The sequence below is a fragment of the Vicugna pacos genome, chromosome 34, assembly GCF_048564905.1.
Source record: "Vicugna pacos chromosome 34, VicPac4, whole genome shotgun sequence".
Lineage (NCBI taxonomy): Eukaryota > Metazoa > Chordata > Mammalia > Artiodactyla > Camelidae > Vicugna > Vicugna pacos.
The window spans coordinates 5633596-5659426 of NC_133020.1; the positions used below are offsets into that span (position 1 = coordinate 5633596).

At 40.5% G+C, this 25831-nt stretch overlaps 1 protein-coding gene across 2 annotated transcripts in view; it reads left to right on the forward strand.

Annotated features, from left to right (window-relative positions):
• Positions 1 to 25831, forward strand: part of ITPR2 (inositol 1,4,5-trisphosphate receptor type 2) — a 419753-nt gene that overhangs the window by 291364 nt on the left and 102558 nt on the right. The window lies entirely within an intron of this gene.

Sequence of the window (25831 nt, forward strand, 5' to 3'; positions counted from 1 at the left end):
GCTTGCTGTCGTGTATTCAAGTTCTGGTCCCTTCGGTTATTCAGCACTTGACCCCTTGCACTTGACCACAGCACTTGCTCTGGGCCACAGAGAAGCAGCAGCTCCCAGAGGACTTGTTTCTGCCCCTAGGGCTGCTTTAGGGGTGGATCCACAAGAAAAGGATACTTGATGCCAAAACCCGGGCCAGCAGGGTGGAGGCATCTAGTTCCCTCTCAGAGCCTGAGGAAGGGTTAACCCTGGCAGCGAACGGAGGTCTTGAAGGAGAGAGGAAAGAGGCTACTGACCAGACAGAGTGTGTGAAGTAAGGGGTTGCATTCAAGCCAAAACAGGCTTCTGGCCTCTTTAAGGCGTAGGCTGGCGTGTTTCCTGCAGAAGCCATAAAGCGGCGCCTGTAACTGGGTTTTATAGGACTTGCAACAAATATGAGGCTAAGTTTGACATTGTTTTAGAGGAACCATTTCTATTTTAGAGTAGCTTCTAAAAACAAATTTGATAATTGTTTGATCAATTTAATTCCATGGATGTAAAGATCAACTTTAAATTTGCATCTTTTTTTTTTTTGGCTAGGATTATTTGTTTTTATGTGGGGGAGGTAATCAGGTTTCCTCATTGATTTCCACTTGGAGGAGGTACTGGGGATTGAACCCCTGACCTCTTGGCTGCTGACCGTGCGCTCTACCGCTTGAGCTATATCCTTCCCCTATATTTGCATCTTCTAATGCAGAGTCGTTTAGAAGTTAAAAATTTGAAGTGTATGTAGGCCCATTTGATTTCGTCTGTATCGCTCTCACTTTTTTACAGAATGAACTCTAAGCTTCTTAACTTTCCCAGCCTCTCTTCCTAGTCATTCATTGTCTCCCATTGACAGTCTCCCTTTTCCCAGTTTCCTGTACGTCATTGAACAAACATTAATAGATATTAAATATCTTATCAGGTAATTGAACAAACACTAATAGGTATAAATAAGACTCTGAGTAGATGTATTATTTTTTTTTAAAATTTTTCCCGTTTTATTGGGATGTAATGGACAAACAGCAATGTGTGAGTTTAAGGTGTTACAAGTTTCCTCTTTAGACTTTTCTTGCCCTGCCCCGTCCTGTGTATAACTGCTTAATGGGTGTAACCTGGAATTTAATTTTTGCAGAAAATTCAGGGAACGAGTCAAAATTCTAAAAGATATTAATGTAAGTTGCTGCAGTTGTTTTGTGGTGTAGTTGTGCCATTGAGAAGATTTTTAGGTTCCTCATGGTATAGCAGAGCGCACATATAGAACAGAAAAGGGGAAAAGCAAATGGGTTATAGCCAGGAAGATGAGAGAATTTTAGGTATTGAGAAACTGAAAGCTAAGATGAAGGACAAACTGAAGGAAATAGAACACAGAGATTTAGGATGTGAAAAGGGTGTATGTAGTTTTAGAGAGAGAGAAATCCGGTGGCAGGAACTGCGTCCAGCTAGAAAAGGACTGACCAGAGACTGAATGTGAGCGGGAAGAAAAATATCACAAGCTGTAAAATTAATTTATTAAATTAACTTTAATTAATCAAATTAAATTAATTTAATAACTATACAGTCAAATAAAATTTTATAGTAAAAGAGAATTTTTAAATTACAGTAAAAATAAATTTAAAAATTAAAAATTTTAAATAAACAGTTAAAAAACAGTAAAATCATATTGTTTCCTAGAACAAATGCAGAGATAGAGTGACACAGCGTGTTCACATGATCAGGAAGTTACTTCAGAAGTTGTTGTGTTGTGGATGGAAAACAGCAAAGAAGAGAAGGGCAGAGTGAGCAGTAATCCGTCTCGGAGGAAGGAAGTCAGGGAACACAGCCACGCTTGTTCTCGTGGTGGGAAGCTGGTCTTGCTCTGTCTGGAAAGGTTATCCTTCTGCACAAGTGAGCAGCGACTTGAACCAGACCTGATCATGTAGTTTTTAAGTGGGAAATGAACAACCAGACCAGCCAAGTCAGCCCTAGAAGCATTAGGGAGGAAGATGTTTGAGCCAGACCATCCCATATCCGTGAAGAAGACGATTGAAAATGCAACCTCATGTTACCAGTATAATATGAATAGCAATAAACATGTCAAAGTAAGAAGAGACTTAGGTCAGCTCAGTTTTAAGCAGATTTAAATAGAAGAGTAGAGAATACAAATTTCTAAAACAGGCTAAGGCAGATACTGAGAAAAATGGAGAATAAAGAGGAATGTAAGAGCTAGCAGTGGACTGAACGAGCGATGTTAAGTATGAAAGAGTCAAAAATGAAGACAGTGTAAAGGTCAAGGATTTTGATGGATTTGAGCTTACGAAAGTGCTTTGAGGTAACAGACTAGATTCAGAGATTATGGTGGAGTTATCCAAGGAGTGGGGATTCAGAAGCAGTCAGAAAGGATCAAGGGGTTAAAAACATCTTACTGGAATGAAGAGATAAAACAATGGATGTGAAAGGGGCTTGAATGGCTATACAGAGCTTTCTGCATTTTGCAGAACCAGGGTGTGGGAAAAGCAGTGGTGAGTGTGCAGAGCTGGGATGGTCCCACAGAGAGGTGTGTAAACAAAGCCAGACTTCAGCAAGAGGAAGAACAGAACATCAGACTGAGTGAGGGGAAGGGGGAGACTGGGACTGACTGGCTGAACACTTAAGGCCTTGTGGTTAAATCGTTAAGAGTGTACGTGTGAAATGAGAGTCCACAGGAGTCCCTATGAGGAACGCAAAGAGAGGGGAGGAATGGCAAAATATATGGAACAGTGGATGGAAGCGACTTAGTTAAGCAACTGTCTGCTCGTTTTCTTACAGTGACACAGAAACTTGTTCCCTTGCCACTTTATAAATGCATTCTCTGTGGGGTGACTCCTCCCACCAATCTTAATGAAAACTTCACTTTTCACTCAGAAGAGAGCCCGCTGAGTTCTTTTTATCTTTCCACAAGTGACTCATTTGGCTTTCTTTCGGGCCAGGATATTGTACTGGTTTCTTAGGAGGCCAAAGATGGTTGCTGAATTCTTCATGAAACTGTTGTCCAGTTTCATGGACACGCCGAGCCCCAGGTACCAGAAACCAGGGCTTCAGAAGCGCTGAGCAGCTGTGCTCCAAGCGTTTGCTTGCATCCAGGCTTCACGTGTTTTCACTGTGGACGTGGAATCATTTGGCTCCTGCCTGCTGATGACCATGCAGATTGGTTTTTGCCTCTGCACAGTTCAGTAATTCCAAAACTGGGGTTCGACTTCCTCCTAGTTTTAGTATAATCATCTTTTGTACAGACAGTTTATTTTGGTGCCCTCAGACTTTCAATTTTTGTTGTTACTCTTTTCATGGTAGTGAGATAGTTCTGCTTTTTCTACCATGACATCCTTTTTGGCCCTTCCTGTGGTTGGTCTTACAAGAAACAAATAATGCTTCTTGTAAGTGTCTTGTCTGATCTACATAGAACTATAAATACTTTAAAAAGGGAACTTCTTAAGTTTTAATACCACAGTGTTGTGCAGAGAATTTCCTTAAAATTCAGCTTTGTGTCCTTTCAGACTTTCTGTCCTCCACATCCTTTTCTCGTGCATCTGCCTCCTCTCTCTGCTCTTGTTTTGGTCTTTTATATTATACTTTCTTCCTGTCCTGACTCCTCTTTATTTCTGTCTTTGTGTAGGACAGTCACTGCCGCTGTCTGCAACATTGTCCAGTACTGTGGATAAATTTAACTTATATTAAGCCAGATTGGTTTTTTGATTCCATGTAGCAATTTCTGTTTTTCTGAGACTTTTTTTATTTTATTTTGTTTCATTTCATTGTCTTCCCCAGCTTTACTGAGATATAATTGACACATAATATTGTGTAAGTTTAAAGGTTACCACACGTTGATTTGATACATTTATATATCAGAGAATGGTTACCTAACTAGCATTAGCTAGCACCCCAATCCAGCCACGTAATTACCATCTTTCTTTTATGGTGAGAACATTTAAGATCTACTCTCTTGGCAACAACATTCCAGTTAATGATACAGTGTCATTAGCTTTAATCACTGGGCTGTACATTAGATCCTCAGAATTTGTTCATCTTATAACTGGAAGTTTATACCCTTTGACTCCCATATCTCCCTATTCCCACCCCTCGCAGCCCCCGCTCTCAAACCCTGGTAACTACCATTCTGCTCTCTGTTTTTCTGAGTTTGTCATTTTTACATTCCACATATAAGTGATATTATGCAGCATTTGTCTATTTCTCTCTGACTTATTTCACTTAGCATGATGCCCTCAATGTTCATCCAGCTTGTTGCAAACAGAAGGAACTCCTTTCTCATGGCTGAATAAGATTCCATTGTATACCCATATCATGTCTTCTTTAGCCATTCATCCATTGACAGTTATGTTGTTTCCGTATCTTGGCTTTTGTGAATAATGCTGCAGTGAACGTATGAGGGAGGCCCTTGATTTCAATACCTACTAGAATTAAGAAGTATATGGAGAACTATTATGTACTTTGTGGGATGGGGAGAAGTATTAGATAGCAAACCTGTGGAGAGTAAAAATTACTCCTGGCACTTAAGGCAAGAAAGAATGGATCACTTTAATTGGGTATATGAAATTATTTTTTAAATATAGGCTTTAAAAATTTTCATCAGCATTTCCCCATGTCGTTAAATAGTCTTTGAAAATGTAATTTTAGTGTCTGCATAATTGTTCATCATTTGAATGTGCCATAATTTATTTAATCACTCTTTATTGTTAGATATTTAGGTTCCTAGTGTTTTTGATATTATGAATTGTGCTATAATTAACATCCTCATACATTAATCTCTGTCTGATACACTGACTATTTCCCTAGGATAAATTCCAAGAAGTTTAATTACTAGGTCTCAGGGTAGTGACTATTTTATGGTTCTTGACGCATATTATAAAATTGTTTTTCACAGTGTGATGGTGGTCATCTTAGTAAAACCTAAAATTAGTACCATTAAAAAAAAGCTTTGCCAAGTTGATAGTGTCAGGAACATAGTGACCACTCAACACATGTTCGTTGAATGAATTAATGAATTATGGATGAAAAGGGATCTCATTTTAACCCACTTCTTTGGGATTACTAATAAAATAGACTGTCTTTTGATATATGATTTGGTCATTTCTGTTTATTCTGTGAATTACTTGAATATGTGTCTATCCATTCTTCTGTTGGAGTTCACTTTTTCTTAGTGAATTTTAATTAAGTTAATAAATCTTAGTCATATGTACTTCTTCCTGATCCATTTGCTCTTTAATGTTTTAATGATAGCTTTCTTCCGCCACCCTGAGATCTGTTAAACACTCACCTAGACTCTTCTCGTGTGTGATGAATTCAGGTTTCGTATTTAATTATTTAACTTTTCCATGTCATAATGCAGAAATGATAAAAAGGTGAGTTCTCATGCTAATTTATCTCTAAAGACAGAGTCCAAAGTTTAGGAGTAACAGTAGTCTATGAGGGCGGGGTTTGTGGAGTCACATGAGTATGATATAGGACATGAAAGACCTTTAGCAGAGGAGATCAGAGCCGAAACTCAAAGCACCTTCAGGGCCAAACAAGGCATGTGAATGAGTGATGTGGGGGGCAGATAAGGCTGGGATGATCTGGTGATCTAGTAACCCATTACTTACCTCTGCCAACTTGGAATTGCAGGCCCTGAATTTCCGCTTCTTCCAACTTTTTAAAAGTTGACAACTCATTCAAAAATTTTTAAAAACACTGAGTGGTCCAAACAAAACTTACCAGTGGACAGAATGCAGCTCATGAGCCCTAGTTTGCCACTTGTGGCGTGAAAGATCTAAATTTCTCATTCATTTTTTTTACTCAGTTGCATGGATTTTTCTGAGTGCTTTACTAGATGTCAGGCACTGTGCTAGAGACTGGGACTTCAGCTGTGCAGACCCAAAAGAGATCAGCTCTCAGGGAATTAACGTTCTGGCTGGGGCAGTGAGGAGCAGACATACCCGAGATAGTGGAGTGTGATACACACAATGCAGTGAATGAGAAGACGGTTTGATGAAAGACAGCCATGAGGTCCTGTCGCAGACTGGTTGATCAGGAAGGTTTCCTCTGAGGAGGTGAGATTGAAGCTGGATGAAAATGAAAAGCAAAAATCGGCAGTATGAGATGGGGAGGTGTGGGGAGCATCTCAGAGATGGCTGAAACTTGGCACGTTTAGAGGAATAAAAGGCCTGTGTGGCTGGACCCTCCACCAGCTATTAGCACATGAATATTATAATAATCACATGTACTGCTCCTGAGGCTCGTTTATTAAAAGATAGTCATTCAAGAACATTTATTGAGCACCTCTTATGTCAGTCACTGTTCCATGGCTAAGATGGAAAATGAATGAAGATGCCATCAAGAAGCTCACAATTAAGTGTGTGTTGGAGGAAGGAGAGGAAGACAGATCAGTCATTATAATTTAATGTGCTTTGTTAAAATGAGATGTGCACAAAGTATGCTTCCCTTAGGAGTCAGGAGAGGATTCATGGAGAAGGTGGTACTTGAACTCAATCTTGAAGGATAGAAGGATGGGGGAGAACATTCCAGGCAAAGGCAGTAACTTCTGCAAAAAAATGCACCATAGAAATTTTAGAGAAGGGAACTTCTTTTCAGAATATTGATAGGGGCCTTGCATGGTATCAATTTATGTCTCCATATAAGATGAATTACAGTAGTTTGAATTGAGTCAGCGTCTTTGATAACTGTAAGGACCCTGTTTGTAGGCAACAAATGTTGAATGAATGAATGAATAGGATAGAATATACTCTAAAACTTTAGCATTTTATAATTTAAGTATTATAGTGAAAAACTGAATACAGATATTTTCCATCATTATCATGATCAAAGTTAATGATATTTCTTCTACTGGACTATAAATTCCTGGTGCACAGACAATTTTGTTTTTCTGTTCCTACGCCAAGTGCATATCTAGCATATAGTAGATCCTTAAGAAGAGTTTGGGAGAATAGTTTCTGGCAAAAATCCATGCATGCTGATAATATTTTTATATAATATAGGTACCATGTAAGATTTATAGAATCCTACAAAGTTGAGACTACTGTTCTGACAGTCAAAGGCCTTATTCAACTGCTACAGATTTTCTCTTCAATTTTGTGAATTGCTCTTTGCCCATCATGTCAGCAAACCACACATAGATGGGACCTTATAATATCTCCCCTTGTGTCAAGCACTTTTCTTACTTTTGTTTATAACTTTCCTCTGAACTAATAAAATATCTCCTCCTAGTCTTAAAACTCATTTAGTATTACCTAGTTCCCCTAAGATCCAAGTTGAGACCTACTGACCCCATTTCCAACCAAAGATGATCTTTTCTTTGTTTTGAATTCTTATATCTCTTATGTTCACCCTAAACTGCATATCTACTTCCACCCTGACTTACGTGTCTATCATTCTAGAATTGTTCTTTATTTCATGTATGTAGGTCTTGGCTACGAAATTAGTAGCAGATTCGCAAAATCTGGGCGCCCATGAGGCCTCGTTTATTAAAAAAAAAGAAAAAAGAAAAAGAAACTTTCCACGAAGAAAAATATCATGGGGAAAATGCTAAGGTACTTAAATCCTTAAATAGGCACCTACATAGCTTTCAAAGAGCAATGAAGAATCTCTGGATTACTACCACTTATATGAGCTCTCAAATTCGTGGTTAGTGTAATCCAGGAAATGGATTGAACTTAGATTTCTAATTGTTAGTTTGGTGTAAAGATCATGAAGCCAAGTTCAGTGGAAGCAGTTATTTTTCTGCTTAACATTTCATGTGTGGTAGATTTACATTCATTTCTGAGTGACATAATTATTAGAGTATCAATCTGAATTCTAGCAACGTAGAAGGCCTTTGCTGTGTCTTCAGTTCCTCCTTGGGTCTGCTTTGACATCAGCTATTTTTATTAAATTCAAAATCTCTTTGGAGAACTAGCAACACCAAGCAGGGCTGCTTTTATATAGATTTTTTTTTTCCATGCAGCAACATACATTTATTTCCTAGCATGTTTTAGACCTTTGGGTTGTTACCCTGTCCCCAAGCAAAGTCAGTATCTCTCTTTTTCCTTTCAGTGGAGAAAGGGTGGTAGGAACAGCCACCCTGTTTCAAAGACTGGGATGCTTTCTGTCTTGCTGAAGGAATTTGCTAGGTATTCTGATAGTCCTCATTAAACTGGTTTTTTTTTCTTCCTTAAACATTTGATCTCATACCTCCAGTTGCTTGAGCTATATTCATTTTAAGGGATATGCATATACATTACTTTAAGTAGCTAAATTTTCATTTATACTGAAGTCGTATGAAATTTATATATATTGCTCAGACTGCTTAAAATGTTTTCCTTAGGGACCTCTGGCTTCACCTCTTTGCTGTTTCTATTTCCTTTTCTAATATGTAGTAATCAGCATTGCTCTGTTTACTTTATCTGTAGAAACAGAAGGATGGGCTTGTAATTGGATACATAACTTCCATCTTTAATATCTTTGAAGGGTTTTAACTAATTTACAATTACTTTGTCTTCATTATTGCTTGTAGTGCAGAAAGTAGAAAAACACAGCTGGACTTTCAGCTCATTTGCAGCAAAGTAACATGTTGGCTAGAATATCGTACAGACAGCTTAGCTCTTATTCACCCCTGCACCCTGTGGTTTCTCCATTAGCAGATTACATCACTCAACTTCTTTGACTTCAACTTTCTTTATAAAAATATAATGAGGACCCAGGAGCTGTGTTTGCAGAGCAAACTTTCGGAGACCTGTTGGACACTAGAGAGTCGATGGACCATGATGACTCTTTTACTGGATTATGTTTTAAATAATGTGATGAAGTAATTAACCAGCTACTGGATACTTACATATTTATTTATACCTTATCTACTTATAGCAGGAATTTGAGGTTGAAGAAGAAATGCACTTGTGTAATTAGACTGTTAGAATACAAGATCAAAAGTCTTGAGAAGGAAAAGGAATCTAAGTATGCGAAGGGTCTTGGCCAATATCCTTACTGCCTATCAGGGGTAGCTCAGAGTTTCTTGGTAACCAAGTGTGAAAAATAACAGGCGATACAATTAATATCTATACTGTTCGTTAATGACCAACTTATGACTGGCATTTTATTCTAAAAGGAGTTTACGCCAGGTCGGAAGACAGCGCGATAGACAATGTTTTCTAAACTGTTTTACAGAACACACCAGAAAACAAAAAATGCACATAGCTGTTTTCAGTCCTCAGGGATAAATAATGGTCCACACTTCTGAAGTATAATCAAGAGCTGAATATAAATAAACTTGCATGTATATGATACAACAGTCATTCTGAAAATAGACACGTCAGGTCAATTTGTAGAGAGACTTTGATAATGTAGCAACTTTCCAATATGTGAATTTAGTTGAAATAAACTTTTAAATATCAAGAGATTATTTTATTAAAAAGCAGAAAATAGACTTATCCTAATTGTCCAGCTATGTGAAAAACTTGCTGTTAGTCTTGGCAATAGATATGTAGAAATTTAAGCAGCTGAAAGGACTTTGCCTGAAAATGGAACATAATTGCAAGTTTTCTTTTTTGAAAGAAATAGGAAAACAGCATTAACTATTTCCCCCTACAAGAAAGATATTTTTCTGTGTTGGTATCATAAGGCAGTTTGAGGTAATAAATATATAATTGTTAACTAATGTTACTTTGAACGTTAATTATTCTGTGTTTCTTGGCAAACAAGGCAAAAAAAGAGAAATATTTAAATTACATCATACATATATAATGCAACCTCCCCCACCAAAACCCACAAGCCCCCCAAAAAAACCAAACCTATATTGATTATTAGTGAAGCACAACACTTCTTTGTACCTAATTCTACTAGGAATTTATTGAGGGAACCCTCGTTAGTAATACTATTTGTTAGGGGTGTGATAAAAATTTATATTAATATAATTCAGGAATAAAAATGCCCATCAGATACTAGATTTTTCTTTTAAACTTAGCTGTATCTTGTTGCCATGCATTTTCTGTAGTAATAAACGACAACTGGATTTTCAATAAAAATCTTAACGTAATACAAAGATTGACCGTTGTTTTCGTAAACGTTCCTACGTCCACAACCAGCACCTGGACAGATCCTAGTGCACAGGAAGTGGTCCATCAGCGTTAAGGCTTGTCAGATTTGTTTTCGTGACTTTCCCCGGCTAAATTGTACATTCTCAGTTCCTTCTTAATTCAGTGCAAACTTACTGATCTTGTACTATAAGCAGGCCCCAGGTCCCCCCCTTAGTGAGTCTGCATTCTTGGAGGGACCGTCACCCGCTCTGAGTTCACACTGTTTGTTCCTTTGAGGCAGGTATTCTACAGACGTTAATTGTGCCGCAGATGGAGAATGCCTGGGGTGTGAAAATGAGGTCTTTTCTCTACCCCCGTGAAATTTACCGCTTATTACAGGGAGGCATGAAAGCAGTCACAGCGCAGCAGTCCTGTGGGAGATGCGTCCCGGGATGCTTGCCACCTCCTGTTAGGAGTGTGCCCAGGAAAGTGAGTGTGTGGCCGAGACAGGAGGAGTGAGTCAGAGGATCAGAGACATCGCTCTCCCCTGTACCCCATCATTTGCTCAGCATTCATGCAGGCAAATCAGCTTCTCTAAAACCCCCTAGCCCATTGACCCATAGCTCTTCTCCCATTTTTAGCAAAATGATCAAAAGTTGTGTACAACTGCTATCTCTGTTTCCTCTTTCTAGTCTCACTTAAGTGCACCTCTGCCAGGCTTTCATCCTGACCATGCCAGCAGAACGGCTTATCTCGGGGTCACCAGTGACCGCCACCTAGATAAATCGAATGGCTTGTTCGCAGTCTTTGTCATAGTTGTCCCGTTGCTAACAGTTCACACAGTTGGCTGCTCTCTTCTTGAAATCATTCACTTAGCATTCACGCCGCACGATTTCCCACATTTCTGCTTCCTTACCAGCTCCTCCTTTTCAGTTTCCTTCACTGGTTCCCATTCCACTCCTGCTTCTATGAAAAGGGTTCTAGTCAATGTTCCAGGACTCAGCCCACGGCTCTCTCTCACCTGACACTCACTCCCTAGGGCATCTCATTGCATCACCTGCCTTTAAACACCAGCTGTGCCGTGACAAACCCCAGATCTCTATCTTCAGCATGGGCTTGCCTTCTGAGCACCGGTCTGGTACCTCCAGCTGCTGGTTTGAGATCTGCGTTTGAATGTCCTTTTAGGCATTTCACAGTTTGCAGGTTTATGGTGAAACTCGATTCTCCCACAGTCATTTTAACTTAGATACAAACCCCAACCCCGTGACTCTAGAACCTTGGCTTCTTCTCATTAACTAACCTGAGGCTGGGCTGATGTCCGTCACACGCTGTGCTTACTCTGATCGTGGAATGCATACCACTGAATTATTGTGGCCTCTTTATGTGTTTCTCTCCACTAGACTCCAAGTTCAGCAAGGACAGGAGTTACGTTTTATTCACGAACGTGTTGCCCAATACCCAGAACTGTGTTTGATACAATAAATACTGTTGATTGATTGGCTGAGTGAGTGAGTGAGTGAATGAGTGACCGTACAGCCAAGTGCTCCAGATGACTAGAAAGGAAATGGGTTAATATTGGCTAGAGTTTCTGTAGAGGGCTTTGTGGAGGGGCTAACATTTTAGATAGATCTTATGTATTGATAAGATGTAAATAAGCAGAGATCAGAGGGGAGGCATTCCCATCCCAGGGAAGGAATGAGCAGAGGAGGAGGTAAGGCACCTCATGATACGTATAGGGAGGCAAGATGCTCTGGGACATCACGTCAAGGGACAGAGGAAGCAGCGTGGTGCAGATACAGATACGGAGGTAGTAGCAGTGTGGCGGAGCAGGGCGGCATCTTACCAAATTCTGGAGGGCTCTAAGTACCGAACGATAATTCAGTAGAAATAGTTCTTGAAATGTGACGTAGCATAAGTTTCTGCTAAACTGTTCCTTCGGGTACTTAGTTCTTATTTATGTTGACGTTAAGGATGCTAAACACAGTAACACGAAAACAGATGGCACAGAGGTCTGCTTTAAAGACAGCCACCAACTCAAAAGCATTATTATAAACCTTAAGGTGCAACCATTGAGAGATCTTTTTTATTTAGGCACTAAGTTATACCCTGACATTATTAAGCAAGTATTTAAAAGATAAATCAGTTTAAAATGAACCCATGAGAAAATATTAGTAAGCACGGAAGCCACTATAAAAACACTTATGTCAAAGCACAGATAGTATTCTGAATATATGTGTTTGAGTGTGTGCTTGCCTGTGTCTGCAAACGTTTATTGGTTAACTTGTTTTTCCAGCTCAAATGTAAGTGAAGAAAGGTTAACTATATAGCCGACACTTTGTCCCAAAGACACACTGTAAAAGTATGAGGGGGATGGGACGGCAGAACAGGGGGATCTAAGTAGAACTCTTGGTCAGTAGACCCAGTGGTAGAATGTTAAGGTGGTATATAAAAATAGTTTCTTTCTTTTTTCTTATTTAATAGCCAAGAGACTCCTGTAGGTATGCGAGTCTTCCTAGTAACGTGATGGGCTTGCTCAACCTTTGTGTTTTGTGGCTATTGGTAAACTTTGAGTTTCAGAATTACAGACGCACAGAAAAGGGAGAGAACATAGTGACAAGATAATGCTGGAAGATCAACTGTTGAACTAAAAAGTCAAGTTTCAGAAAGGGAAATAGTTATCTTCAGCCGGACCAAAAAACTTTCCCTTCTTCGTCACAACCAAGTAGTCTTGTGAAATTAAACAGTAGGGGAAAGTTCTGGGAAGTCCCTTGCCTGGATTTAAGTTATCATTGGAATAATATCAACTTTAGAGATAGAAAATCGGTTGATTCAAAAGATATCCTCTCTCTCTCTCTCTCTCTCTCTCTCTCTGTCAGCTGTATGAGACCTGCAAACTATTTGCAAGTTTGTCTTAATTTTATAGGCAACTTTTTGCAAAAGGCCACATAGTAAATATTTTAGACTTTTCTGGTTAGAATCTCTGTTGCAAACGTAACTTGCCACTCGAGTGCAAAAACAGCCCTAGACAATACATAAAGAAATGAGCATGGCTGTATTAAAATTTTAAGAAACTGAAGAAAATGGGTGGCAGGTCAGATTTACCCCACAAACCGTAGTTTGCTAAACCTCACTTTAGATGAATTTTTAGAATCTTCACAGTTTTCCACATCTGAAAAATCTTTATGAGTCAGAATTGATAGGTCATTTATTTTTAAGTATTTTTCATGTTTATATTTAGAAGCTAAATATATGTTATATGTAACATACACACACACACAGACGTACACTTAGAATTTCTGCCTGGGTAAAATGACCACTGGAGGTCATTTCTTCCCATTGCTGCGATTCTGTGATTTCAGTCGTCCGTGAACACTGGAAGCCTGATTCTGAATGACCACTGGCTAACCAACCGACAGGGCAGCATACGTCCCATCATTAGGCTGAAAGTATGAATGAATCAGGTATCAAACAAGAGTGTGAATGAATCGAATAGAAGCAGAAGAGGGGGACGTGAAGGCAGGAGTACTTGGAAACACAGATCCAGGAGTCAAGGGCAGAGGGCGAGCTAGAGAAACTTTGCTGGGGGAAAGATAGTGTTCTGCTTACATTGGGGGCACAACTTGGGAAAGGCTGTGCATCAAAGTTGAGGGCAGAGCAGTGGTTCTCACACTGCAGTGTGCATCTAACTCCTGGACCCCGTCCCCCGAGACTGCGGTTGACTAGGTCTGGGGTGGAACCCCTAATTCGCTTCTTACCATACATCCTGGGTATTTTTATTTAAGCTGTCTGCAGGCCACAGTCTCAAAAAAGCTGCTCCAGACATTTGCCCCCATCAGTTTCCTTCCCTAATTGTCCCAGAGCCTGGTCACCTGACCCAGATACAGACTCTGCTCATCTGCTTCCCTTCCCTCTCCTTTTGAACCTTCCACCTTCCTGCTCTCCAGCTGATCCGATTGTCACCTAGTTTTCGTTTGTGTGAAATGAAAGGAATTCATCTGGGCTACTTGTCAACAGGAAGAATCTCTTAAAATATAGCTGAGATCAAAACAGTTAAAACCACAACTCCCTGAGAATCCCGAGCTGCTCACTGCTTTATATGTAAAGTTCCTGATGACCAAACAAGCAGAGAAGGCCAGTATGGCTGGGGCACCAGGTGGGAGGTGGGCACAGAGGGGAGGCTGAGGAGGTTCACAGGGTCAGGCCAGAGGGTGTGGAGTAGAGCTTGCTAAGGGCATTGGCCTTTATCCGTGGAGAAATGAGAAGCCTTCACCACCATGTACATCCAACACCGCTTCATCTCTAGCGGATGTCATGACTGGAAATGGCATGAGGAGGTGGGAATGACAGGAAAGTTGGACAACTGCCAGGTGTGGACACGTTGGGTGGGGAGATGATGGCACATTTCACGAGGCTGGAGATGGAGAAGGCTTGGAGGGGGAATGTGGAGAGAAGCAGCTTGGTTCTAGACCTTTGGTGTCTGAGGAACATACGGGCCATGGAGTTTACGACGTGAGGTTTATTATATGTACCTGATTCTCAGGAAACAGCGCTAGGCTTGGAACGTAGATGGACTCGGGTGTTAGTAGATAGGTGCTCTTTGAAGTGGCAGGTGTAGTTGAGATTCCTGGGAAAAGCAATTGGACTGAGAGGAGGAAAAGTTCAAGCTTGAAAGGAAAGGAAGAGGAAGAGGAACCTATAGACATGGGTGAGGAGGGGTCTGAGGGAACGGGACACGAAAGCAAGATAGGAGAGAGACTCCCAAAGGAGAGGGGGACCTGTGGCCCCGAAAAACTCAATACAGAAGGTGCAGCCCTAAACTCAGCCCCAGGACTTGGGCTTAGCAGGTCGCCAACAGTCACTGAGAACAATCCGCTCTGAGCGGTGGGGGCCCGAGACAGACAGTGTGAGCCAGGGAGGCCGTGGGCTCGCTCCTGAAGAGGAGAGTCTCTCCAGGTGCCCATGAGGGTCAGAGAGGCTGTGGTTCAAGGCAGCGTAGCCAGTGTGTCCTCTTCTCATCCCTGTCTTATGCAATGAAAGTGAAGTATCAGTTCTGAATCTTGGAGGGGATGGCGGATGAGATAAACACGGGTGGTGTTACAACTCAGATCGTCTTGCTGTCACTGAGCAACTGTATTTATACCCTCAGTGCATTGCAGTTGCTCTTCAGAAGTGTGTGTGTGTGTGTGTGTGTGTGTGTGTGTGTGTGTTTTGTTTAAAATGTCCATCCTCCAGGATTTCCTAAGGCTCATTTCCTCATAGGCTGTGCGCCCTGCTCATAGCGCAGTGGCATTACCTAAAAGCACTACCGGTAAAGGGCTAATAGGAAATACAGGTTCCAGTTGGCAAAAGCGGATCTTCATCTGCCAGACGGGGGATTAGTTCCAGCTTGTCCCCGCTCTGCATGCTGCTCCCTGGTTCCCGTCTGGGGAGGCAGGCTGTGGCATCACAGTGACGGTGCTAATTAAATGTCAGTGGGCCTTCGCGCTCCGATTGCTGAGACAGGAGCAGGATGGAGAGGCATGTCAGCCTCCCGAAGCTCATTAGGGTCGGGGCGGGCGCGGCTTCAGACAGCTGCCGTGTGCCGGCATAAATGGATGCTGAAAAGGGGGCTCACGGATGAGCTCCGAAAGGGATAAACACACACTTGTCTGTATAGTTTTAAGGGAAAGCACCTTCTGGGGGCAAGTCTGCCTTGACATGGTTTCCCTCCATCACCCCGTCCTTGGATTGACTGCATCACTGGTTCTAGAAGTGCCTCCTATTTAACTCCTTTTTAAAGTTGATCACTCCCACATGTTCAGCATTGGCACAAACGAAGGGAGAAGTTTTCCAAAGTAATAAATTAAACACACGTATCAGGAAAAGATCAGTGCTTGGGCTGCAGGCGGTGACAGGCAGCCGGCCCTTCCCAGCTGCTCCTGAGGGCCCTGCCATTCTCCTTTCTTGTGTGCTGCAATCTGAGTTTACCGTGGCACAGGGGAACAGTCTTAAACTCATAATCGCCTCTCCCCAGAATTACCCGGAGCTCCCTATCTCAGTAAGTGGCACGATCTTCTAACCACTTACCCGGCTAGAAAGCTGATGTTCATCTCGACACCCCCTTCCCCCCACCCCAAATGTACACTGTGAACATCTCTCAGACCCGCCCCGTCTCCTCACTCCTCCTGCCAGGGTCCTCCTCCTGCCTGGCCAGCTACAGCAGCCTCCTTCCCCTTTGCCTCCAGTCCAGGCCTTTTTAATCCACTTTCCACAGGGAGGAATAAGGGATTGTTTGAAAATGCCAACTGGTTGTGTCTGTCTCCTCACCAAACCTTTCAGTAGCTTTCAGTACAACGGGGGTTTGGGAGACCTTTAATAATCGTGTGTCTGATTACACTTCAACAAAAGTTTTTGGCTCACATTTATCAAGTACTGACTTTGTACCAGGTTCTGTGTCTCATGTAATCACAACAACTCTCTGAGATAAATATGAATAAAGTATTGTTACTGGGCAGGACTTGAACCCAAGTCTGTCCAGAGCCCGTGATGCTAACTAACCACCATACAGTCCTCCTCTCCAGCCGTCTCTGTGAGCATCCTCCTCTTGCACTGACATGTTCCAGAATCCGCCCGCATCCTTCACTACCACCTGGTCCAGACCGCCGCCACCTCTCACCTGGATTGTTGGAATCCGTTCCGCTTTTATTTACCCCGTGTTCTTTAATGTCTTCTCCAACACGGCCGCTGCATTGAGCCCTTAGGAATGTAATTCAGATCATGTCACCGCTCTGCTCACAACCTCCTAATACTTCCGGTTTCTGAACAAAAGTACAATCTTGTTGACAATGTGACCTGGCCCCTGTATCCCCGCTACCCACCTCTCTGGCCACTTTCCTCCTTACCTGCTCAAGCCACACTGGTCTCATGGCTGGGCTTTGGAGCTCGCAAACATAATCCTGCTTTGCGTCATTGAATGTACTATTTTTTCTGCCTTTTCAGTTTCTGCTAAAACGTTCTGACCGTTTCATTTAAAATGGCAGCCTCCATCCCCTCAGTGCTCATTACTGCCATCCTCTGCTTTCTTTTCTCCTTAGCACTTTCTCCTTTTGATAGGTCAGATATTTGTGTCTTCCCATGACCAGGCAGTGCACTTTGTAAGGGCAGGAGCTTTATCTGTGTTGTTCACTGTTACAATCCCAATACCTGGAGAACTGCTGGGGACGCACCATTATTTCATGGAGTATTTTAGAATGAAAATACAGGGCATACACTAATCATGGTATTTAGGCTTATAGTTGCTTAAGTTATAAAAAGAATTTTGTTGTTATTGTTTTGGATTAGAATAAGAGGGTATTTATGTTAATGTTAAAATTACAGATAACATGCTGTATGGATCTAACGCTGTTGTTTCATTTATGGAAAATTCATAACCTCATCATATAAAACCAAAGAAGCTTAAAATGCAGGCGATAGTTTTGTCTGTACTATCTATGTTTGTGGTCAATGCCTGTATCCTTAAATGTCTTGTCTATCACTTAGCTGTGTCTACCAGTTCGCTCCTTTTAAGAACGGGGAACAGATTTTTCTAAATGAGTTTGTCTCTAAATTTTCTTTCCTCCTTTGCTCTCTCTTCTGTGCATGCCCTCTCTTTGTCTTTTCATTTGCGACCTGGGTAATTTAACTTCTGAATCACTAGATTGTTATCTAGTCATGCAAAGATGTTGGGTGTCACAGAATGAACAAGTAACAAAATGTGTCTGTTTGAAGTTCTTTGTCTCTTTTCGGTTTGATTCAGCTGGTCTGAATCCTGATTTTGAGTTGAAATTCACCTTGCCACCTCATTTCCTCCTTTACTAAGTTTGCCTTTGAAAAATGCAGAAGTTGTCTTGCGCAATAATTCTCTCACTTTTGAGAACCACTCTAACAAAAACTGACCTTTATTTGAAAAGCGGCTGTTGTTAAACCTAGAGGCAGCCCTTGCACGTTACTGCTCAGTCTGATGTAACTCAGAAATAGAAAGCTGCAGAGACCCGGGGCTGAAGCGCTTTCCAGCAATTGAGCTTGAAGTTCCTGAAAATGATCTCGTGGTGCCTCTTCTCAATTCCCCATATTTCCACCCCTGATTTTACATCTGGCGAATTTGTGCACCTCATATTGGATCCCTGAGCTCCCTGGCTGTGGGAGAGCTGTTGTGGAACTCATCATTATGCTTCCAGGCCTTTAATTAACCCACTTTAAAATGGCTTCGTCAAGACTACGAGCAAGAGCAAAGCAATTGACTCCTTCTTAGAACAGGCGTATCGCGGAGGAGAGGAGACCAGGAATACACGCCCCTTGCAGCCTGGCTGGTTGAGGAGCCTCAGGAGCGTTACGAGCACGGATCCTCCAGTAACTCTCTTTGATGTGGTCTTGTAGGTATTATGGTTATTTCACAGCCAGGAAAATTAGACATAAAAAGGTCACGTGATTCGTCCATGCTCCCATGAAAGATCTGGGTCAGAACCAGAGATAGTCCCTCAGCGTGGACTGACTCCAGCAATTTGAGAGCAAGGCTTCTCTAAGTTTTCCCAGCCAACCATAAGACCTATTTTAATATAGTCCAAGGTCTCAGAAAGATGGCTTTCTTCATCTCTTGGTGCTTTCTTTGGGAAAAAAAAAATCACTAGAAACAGTGAAAGAATCAGAATACTTTTGAAGAGATAAGATATGATAGAATTCCTAATTTATTTGTATGGCAAGTAAATGACTGCTTTATTCCAGAAATAGGAATTAAAACATCTTTCACACTTGTAAATCATAGTTCAACATTTTCTAAAAATTCATCTCTTTTAGACAATTAAACGCATATACCATTAAAAATTGGACAAATAATAACACTCTGTGCCTACCATCTACCCATCCATCCATCCATCCAATGAACATTTATTGAGGAGCTGTTCTGTGTGGAACACTGTTCTAGCTACGTCAGTGAACAAACACCACAGACACAACAGTGAACAAAACAAAATTCCTGTCCTCCTGGGACTTAAGTTCTAGGTGAGGGATACACACTAACATCAAATGAACCATAATTCACACTCACATTTTGTTATTTTAATTATCATGGAGCAAGATCCTTCTGCTAGTGTTCCCCAAACACATTTGAAAAATCACTAGGGAGGGAACTTGATGGTAAATATCCAGCAAATTTATTTCTAGATGTTTGAAGAAGCTACTAAAGTATTACTATCCTCTGTTCTCTGGGTCTGAAGACACGCATTACTTCCTTTACGGGAATCCAAGACCCAGAAACTTCAAAGACTTGTCCTCATTTACATCAAAAAGAGATAGAGTCTGAAGAAATGTCTGTCTGTTATCAGTTCTACAAAACAAAAGCAAAAACTTCAAATGTACATCATTTTGGGGTTCCCTGAGATAAGTTACTACTTTCTTTTCCTTATTAATGTTTATCTGTACTTGGGAGAACCCACTACACATCTAGAATTAGTGTCTTTTCTTGCTTCTCACCCTGAAATATTTTGTTTTGAAGAGGGCACTGCCAACAATGGTTAAAATAGACTATTTTTATGAAATACTGATTTCAAAGAAGATGACCTACTTAGGCATACAGTTGATATTCACATAGTTTGTCACTCAGAAAATATTGATATATATTCTTGCATTAGTATCCCAAGCAGGTCAGCGTTATACTTCATTAACTTTTGCATGAAAAAATGTAAAATGACAGGTGTTTTCCCTTAAAATGATAACCTCTTGATAAAATACTATTATTTGTAGCTTCTAAAGTTTTGAGGTAGGAGAAAGTATGACCCGTTTTAGTTGAAGAAATGGAACTAAAGAATAAATTTGACAAATAATGGTAGGGAAAAACCTCGTTTTAGAAGGTAATTTTGTTCATCTACTCTTTTCATGAAAATAAGTGTATGAACTAGTTTTATAAACTGATATATTTGTTGTATGTTATAGTTGCATAAACTTTCTAATAGACTTTTTTACTTGAACGACTTTTCAGAGAAATCTTTTTAGAAGAGCAAAATGAGCTCAGAAGTTGGAAGCTATGAGTGATGTGTCCAGTTTCTTTAACTAAATGGAATACTTTTTATATGTCTGATCTCAGTGACCATTTTTTTTGAAAACTTTATTCGGTAAACTACTGTTATTAAGAGTATCTAAATGTTTACATTTTTCTTACAGGATTTTAAAGGAAAAAACTCCTTTGAAAACAATTGCTTCTTTTATGTTTAGTTTTAGTTTTGTTTTTTTTTTTTAAGGGAGGATTTCCTATCAAGAGTATAAATTGGTCCTGGTGATAAAATTGATTAAGGACAATGGTTCTCAACAGTTGGCAGGATGGAAATCTCCTGGAGGGCTTGTTGAAGCAGGTTTCTGCACCCTACCCCCAGAGTTTCTGAGTCTAAACGTGAAATGGGGCCTAACAGTGTGCATTTCTAACAAGTTCTCAGTGATGCTGCTGCCTCTGGCCCAGGGACCACACTTTGAAAACCTTCCTATTAGGATGAGGATTAGCAGCCAGTAGGAAAGCTAGATTCTTCATCATAACAATTCATAATGCTTTATATCAGAACTTTACTACAAAGAAAACTTAACTGCTTTCAGTCACAAAAACGCATTGTTTCTTGCCTTTTTTCCGTTTCTTTGCCCTGCTTCAAGGGTTGAGCTATCAAATATTTATTTATTATAATCAATTAAGGTTTTTATTGATTTTCCTATAATTTCAGATAAACCCTAATGAATAGGAGTCTAGATCATCTGGAAACTGAGAGCTTTAAAATTTGGGGCAAATTTCTTATCATTTTGCACATATCTTTATCTTAGTTTGGCCACCGTTGTAAAACGGAAACAATAAACTGATATCTAAGCACCATAAAGAATTTTATTTTAGGTATTAGATAAATAAAAGCTGTGGTTTTTAAACTCCTTGGGTGATGATTCTATAATGTAGGGAGATGCTGGCTTTCCGGGGTCCCTCCTGCAGTCCTGCAGGGAAGAGAAGGGACTAGTTCTTTGCTTCCCTGTGGTTGTGTGTACATGGCAGGGCTGAGAGAAAACAATCTTGAGATCACATGCTTTCCTTTGGGTCTGGAGTCCTTTGGGCTGGTAGTCCACGGACCCTCCACAGCTGCCTGGCATGGTGCTCAGGACATTGTGCCCTCTCTTTCCCACGGTGCCAAGCCATGTTTCTCAGAATGAATGCCCCCTCTGGTCTCCCTCCTGTCCGTCATCAGTTTTCCCCTCGATCATGCTTTCTTTGGGGGATTCTCCTTGGACTCTCAAGAGCCTGTTTGAAAATCCAGAAAAATAAATATTGCCGTTTTTCCTCTTTCATTCTGGTTACAATCCCAGATTCTGCTTGAGATAATCTGGACAACTGTGTTTGACTAAGGAGCAAGGAAGTTTGAGAAAGAGAAAAGAGGACAAGAATTAACTTTTTAAGAAAGACCAAGATGTGTTACTTTCCCCAGCCAGCCCATTCCATCACACTGTTTGGTGGCCAACAGGTGCTTTAATCTGCTTCCCAGAGCCCATCTCTAATCCTCTTCCTTGCTTCCTCTCACCCTCACCTGACCCCTCCCCAACTCCCTAATGTTGTCACCTCCCTCCTTTGGGAAATGCCACCATTTCCTCTTGGGGAAGGAACCCTTTGCTGCTTGACTGCAGACGTGAGCTGGATATTAATGGGGGTTTCCTGCAGCAGAGGTTCTGTGGACTGAAGTGGGGAGGGTGTGCTCCTGTCTCCCGGGACGACCCGAAGCTCTTTTCTAAAGTGCCTTGGCACACACGCCCGCCGCCTCAGTGAGTATGTTCTCGCTGAGACCATGCAGCTGAACTGTCCCACGTGAGAAAACCTTTTCTTCTTCTTAACATGGCTTTGGCCCTCCTCCTAACAGAGTAATAGTTCTGGCATCCATATGCTAGGAGAAGAGTTACTCTTTGGTTTGTTTTCTTTATAAAGGACCTCACAGTCCTGAGAGTATCTCTGGACAGATGGCACCATTCCCAAATGCATGCTGTCTAAACCCCCAATTCCTTTTCTAATAGAAGAAAAAAGAATAGGTAAGGATCTCAGTTTATCTTGCCACAGTTAAGAGAGAAATTCTTTTATGGTTTGTATTTGTGTTAGCTTCGGCTGTGGATTGAATTTTTGTGTTCCACCACCCGCCACTCCCAAATTTATATATGTTGAATCCTGATGCCTAATGGGATGGTATTAAGAAGTGGGGCCTTTGGAACGTGATGGTGGAGCCCTTATGAATGGGATTAGTGCTCTTACAGAAGAGGCCTGAGAGAGATCCCTTGTTCCTCCAATGAGGTTATAATGTGAAGACATCTGATTGTGAGGAAGTGAGCTCTCCGCGGAAGCTGAATCTGCCAGCCCCTTGATCTTGGACTTCCCAGCCTCCAGAAATTCAAGAAATACATTTCTGTTTATAGGCCACCTAACCTGTGGTATTATTGTATAGCAGCCTGAACAGTCTAAGACAGCTTCCTCAGGCTGCTGTGACGAGTTTCCACAAACTTGGTATCTTCAAACAGCAGACTTTTATTCTCTCACAGTTCTGGGGGCTAGAAGTCCTAAAGTGTCGGCAGGGCCAGGCTCTCTCTGAAGGCTCTCGGGTGGGAACTTTCCCTGCCTAGTCTTAGTGTCTGATGGTTGCCCGCAATCCTTGGTATTCTTGGCTTGTATCATCCTCATCTCTTCTGTCATTGGATGGCATTCTGTGTGTGTGTGTGTGTCTGTATCTAAATTTCCCTCTTCTTATAAGGACACTAATCATTGGATTAGGGCCCACCCATACCCAGTATGACCTCATCTTAATTTCATTACATCTGCAAAGACCTTATCTTGAATGAGGTCAGTTTCACAGGCCCTGGGGGTTAGAACTTGAATGTATTTTTTTCGATGGACACTGTTCAACCCACAGCACTATTCTCTACTCAGACTTCTCACGTGGCATTTAGCACCGCTCCAAATTCCACTCCTGTCTCCACGTACCCATACTTCATGAAGTTGTTCATGCAGATTCCTCTCTTCCTACCTGTGGACTTTTTATCTAGTCTTTAAAACCTGTATCGGATGCATTTCTTACGTGATTCCTTTCCTAGTACACCAGCCAGATGTGATTCCCTGTATTTATGCCCTTCTTTTCCTTTTCTGTAATTGTGTTAATTCCTCCAACTAGAAAGTAGGTTGCTTGAAAGAAAATGTCTCACTTATCTGTACAACCCCACAGTAGTTCTGCGTTTTGCACATAACAGGATCACGATCACAAAATCAGAGAAAAATAGATGTCTTGAAAATACAGGACTTGTGTATTTTAAGCATATTAGAATTAAGGTAAAACCTTAGTTTTTATCCCCTCCTGCTGATTTCTCTCTGCTTCAGACATCAAGAACATTTGGTATAAAAATAGTGTGCCAAACCTAAGCAGATAAGGCAATTATTCTGACTTCAGGCTCCAGCTCACTCTGTGATCTTTGGAAAGCTGGTTGCTGTGTCAGTTTTACCCATTACTAGAAGTGGAGCTCACATGAAAAAGTTCACAGATGAGAAGTGCCAAGGAGTAATTATTGCTGAATAACATTCAAGTGCAATTGCTTGATTTTTTTTCTATGCTCCATCCTTACTTGGACCCAGCTGAAATGAACACTAAAATCCTAGTGATAAGAAGATAAATTTGAAATGGTTTATTAAGGGATGCTACTGAAATGAAAAGCCCAAGTCTTTCATCTTTATTCCCCAATCTTGAATTTTAAAAACTGCACAATGTTAGTCAAAGACCCTACTATAGATTATACGTGTTTATGTATAAGGTTTGTACTTACGAGAATATATATATATATATTTTTTAATTTCTATTCAGTGTTGCATATGTATTTAAGTTATAAATACGTGGGGGTTATAGCTCAGTGGTGGAGTGCATGCATAGCATGCACAATGTCCTAGGTTCAATCTCCAGTACCTCTGTTTAAAAAAATAAACAAATTAACCTAAAATCACCTCTCCCTCTTAAGGAGAAAAAAATTTTAAACAAATAAATAAATTACAAATCTGTCATTATTAATAATGAGGTACGTATTTTCATTTTTCTTTTCAATATATAGTAAAAGAATCCTAGCCTTTTTTTCTTGGCAGTCTTTTGCTATAAGGGATGTCTTGATTCTTTTATAAGGCTAACTATCCACCAATGCTTTTGATCCCTTCCTCACTGATATAGATGCATGTATCTGCCCATGAATTGCACTCCGTTTTGTTTTAAATCTTTCCTATCATGATGATAAATTATCTCAGGGCTAGTTCTTCTATTTGTAATAATGAGCTAGTAAGAGTTCTAAAGTTATTTTGTTACCACTTCCCATAAATAGGAATGACAAATGTAAACCCCACGTCCACACCATATATAAGACAATTGTTACTCTTTGGCCTCACAAAGATTGTTGTGGATTACAAGTGTTGCTGGGACCCTGAGATTTCCCACCTATGACATTATCCCTTTTAGCATTCAGTACTGTTGCCCGTATTCAGACTCTCATTGTTACTGCTATCAATTGTTGGTTGGTTTTCCAGACTATGTTGTGCTGTGACATCAGCTGATACTGTGGTGAGGGTCTCTGCCAAGTGAAGGTGGATGTCATAATATGAGTGCCCTTGATTATTTTAATTAGCTGTTTTCCAGTTTTTAATTAGGATTTAAATTAGATTTCTTACTGTGATGGTTCTTGAAAGATGTGCTGTACTTGTCCAGAAACTTATCGAGTGTTTTCACATTTGGTTTCCAAAGCACATAATATTAAATGATACTGTTGCATCTTTGGATGCTGGTTTTTTTTTTTTTATGTGATTTGAAAAGGTACATGAGAGGTACAGCAGACACAATGTGGCCAAAATGGAGAGCCCAACACTCAGAAAAAACTGATGCCTCTGTTCTGCTTGGCTGCGTGGTCATTCTGCATGATGTTTTAATAGAGTTGCGTGATTAAGGAACTAAATCTAAAAAAAAAAAAAAAAAACTATGGGGTATATGTTAATTAGTCTCCAAGAATTTGTACTGTGCTTTTATTAAAGTGTAAATTTGGACCAAGAGAGCTCTACATTGATACCAGCCGTTTTCACACATTCCAGAAATCACTGAGATATCTTAACTTCTTCTGTATTTTGTATGTATAATGGAAAGGCTATCCTTACTTCATGAAGGAGTCAATTCAGCGTTTATTGAGTACCCAGTCCCTTCCTCTCCAGATAGTTTACAGTCTAGCAGAAGGGGATATAAGTACATGAATGACTATGAGACAAGAAAAAATATTAAGATGTTTTATTTCTGTAAACACTGGGGATTCTATCATCATCTGATGTCTAATCAGAATTCTTTGGCCTTTCTCTTTTACTGAGGGAAAAATCAGATCATTTACTGAGACTTATGAGTCTTTGCTCACTTAAACATATAATGAATGTCATTAACTAACCCATTTCTTTATTGATTCAACAGATATTTATTTTTGTCTATTTGATGTACCAAGTTCTGCTTTTGGCTCTGAGAATGTAGAGATTAGACCAGGCACTTTCCCTCAAGGATGTCACAGCCCACTGGAGAGAAATAATAGTTTCTAAGATACGATATGAGAAATGCTATTTAGATGTGTACAGGGCACTGTCTGACACAGACCAAGGGAAACAAGCTAGGAGACATTAGTCAGGAAAGTCCCATCAGTTACAAAGGATGTAAAAGACATCCAGGTAGAAAAAAAAATGGTGCAATTACTTCTGTTTTATTTGTATTTTTTAAGTATATGTTTCAAATTTTCCAAGA